The sequence below is a fragment of the Gavialis gangeticus genome, unplaced genomic scaffold (assembly GCF_001723915.1).
Source record: "Gavialis gangeticus isolate Ggan-Ray unplaced genomic scaffold, GavGan_comp1, whole genome shotgun sequence".
Taxonomy (NCBI): domain Eukaryota; kingdom Metazoa; phylum Chordata; order Crocodylia; family Gavialidae; genus Gavialis; species Gavialis gangeticus.
In genome coordinates this window covers 9394895-9397414 of record NW_017729033.1, presented here as the reverse complement: position 1 = coordinate 9397414, position 2520 = coordinate 9394895, and the positions used below count along the sequence as shown (strand labels likewise).

The 2520-nt window shown below is 42.4% G+C and overlaps 1 non-coding gene across 1 annotated transcript; it reads right to left on the bottom strand.

Moving 5' to 3' along the window:
- Window positions 1–279: 279 nt before the first annotated feature.
- TRNAT-UGU lies at window positions 280–353 on the bottom strand. Its single transcript has one exon. It is a non-coding gene; the product is annotated as a tRNA-Thr (tRNA).
- Between the last annotated feature and the right edge of the window lie 2167 nt (window positions 354–2520).

The following is a 2520-nucleotide window of genomic DNA, read 5'->3' as shown; positions in this document are numbered from 1 at the left end:
GGCGGCTAGGAGCTGGAACCAACTTCCAAGGGAAGTGGTGCTGGCCCCTACCCTGGGGGTCTTTAAGAAGAGGCTGGATGCCTACCTGGCTGGACTCATTTGAGTCCCGTTTCTTGTTTTTGGGGTTTTTGTTGTTCTTCCGCCCTGGCGGGAGGTCGGGCTAGAAGATCTACTAGGTCCCTTCCGACCCTTAATCTATGAATCTATTTAGGAGCTCTGCTTTGGTCATTCTATCTGATACCAGTTGCTCTAGTCCATCTGGAAGGGGCCCTAAAATGCAGGCATTGCTGGGATTTGAACCCAGGATCCCCTGTTTACAAGACAGGTGCTTTAACCATCTAAGCCACAATGCCTGCTTGCAAAGATGCTGGCCAGTGGCTCTGCAATCATATCAGCCAACTCCCGCAAGTGCATCCTGTATGGCCCCATAGACTTGGATACGTCCACTTTTTCCAAATAGGCCCTAACCTGTTCTTTTGCCACTGTTGGCTGCTCACCTCCTCCCCAAACTGTGCTGCCAGGTGTAGTAGTCTGGGAGCTGACCTTGGCTGTGAAGACTGAGGTGAAAAAGACATTGAGCACTTCAGCCTTTTCTATCACTAGGTTGCCTCTCCCATTTAGCAAAGGACTCACACTTTCCTATATCCTCCTCCTGTTCCTGACATACTTGTAGAAACCTTTCTTGTTACCCTTCACTTCTCTTGCTAGCTGCAACTCCAGTTGTACTTCGGCCTTCCTGATTTCATCCCTGCATGCCCAAGCAATGTTTTTATACTCCTCCCTAGTAGTTTGTCCAAGTTTCCACTTCTTATTAGCTTCTTTTTGTGTTTTAGGTCACTGAGGTGTTCCCTGGTCATCTGCCATACTTGCTACTCTTCCTGCACATCGGGATGGTTTATTCTGGGACCCTCAATAAGGATTCTTTAAAGTACGACCAACTCTCCTTGACTCCTCTCCCCCTGAAACTAGCCTCCCAGCTCCCAGAGATCCTGCCCCTCAGTTTCCTGAATGAGTCAAAGTCTGCTCTTCTGAAGTCCAGGGTCTGAACTCCAGTGCTCTCCTTCTTTTTTTCCCCACAGGATCCTGAACTCAATCATCTCATGGTCACTGCTGCCCAAGTTGTCAACCACTACTACACTCCCCACCAGTTCTTCCCTGTCTGTGAGCAGCAGGTCAAGAAAAGCATATGTTTTTATATGACCTAATTAAGATGAATTGCACTTGTTCGTTTATAAATTGTGTTGCTTATCTGGAGTTTAGCTAACAGGGCTCACCAGCCCTTAAATGATTTGCTTTGTTCATCTATAGCCTGTTTGAATTACATACAGCACGATTTAATAGGATTCACTAGTATTATCTGAATAAGATAATCTTTTCCCCCCCCCACCAGAAGATACACATTTAAAGGTACAAACTCTGCTAAAACTCTCTAAAGAGAGGCGTGAAAAAGTGATTATAATGTGGTTAACTATTTCTTATTGGATGTGCTTTTTTTTCATTGTCATTATTTTTGCTTCTTCTTACATACAAAAAATATATAGTTAGCAACTGTCTTTTAAATCAAAGTATCCCCCCAGGCATAATATACAAGTAAAACATTGGCAATTATAGGCATGAATTAGCCTCCAGAGAAATGACAATTAAAACGTGGTTCCTACCATTTCCTGTGTCTAGATTATGAATTTCTAGTAATTTCTGAGAGAAACTTATTTGCCACTCAGCAATCTGAAACATTATTTACTGTTGGTAGAAAATACAGGACTTAATCAAAGGGCATTCGAGCTTAGCATTTCTTCAGTTATATGTTCTCAGAGTGTTTGGTGTATTTTGGTGCCATTTCTCTTGTCGTATTCGCTATGGTTTTGAGGCATGGATAAGAATACCCCCCTCACCTTTTCCTCTTTGATCTAGTGTCTTCAGGTTGCTGCCTTTTATCCTTTTCCTAATATGAAAAATAACCATTTCTCTTTACGCCATCTTCTCCTTTTGCTACATATGAGAGTCTAGCATTTATTTGCATATGCTCTGCTTCTGTTGTTGAGTGAATGACCTTTAACAACACTGCATCAAGTTCTGAGACTGCTAGGTTTTTAATCCTTAGAGATATCACCTACATGCCTGGTGCAACATGTGGAGAATTGTACCTCTACATAAGGTACTTCAAGCTATTTTGTCAGTAAACTAGATCACCTGCCTAAGGACATAAATGAACAGTGAGACCTGAGGAAGGATATAGTGGTTTCCAAAAGCTCATGCATCTCACTTCCAACAATAGTGTTGGTCCAATAAAAGCTATCATCCACAAAAGTCCTTGCCTCATATTTTGCCTGAACCAGACTACAACAGTACCTGATAAAGGCACAGACGTTAATAAAACCCTGGTAAGTGTCATGCAATTATGACCACGCATCAGTCTCTATGCATCGTCCATGACAAACCTAGGTGCATCGAAGGTAAGTAGTAGCATATAAAATCTTATTATTATGAGTGATTTCAAATGCTCATTTGGATCATGCCATC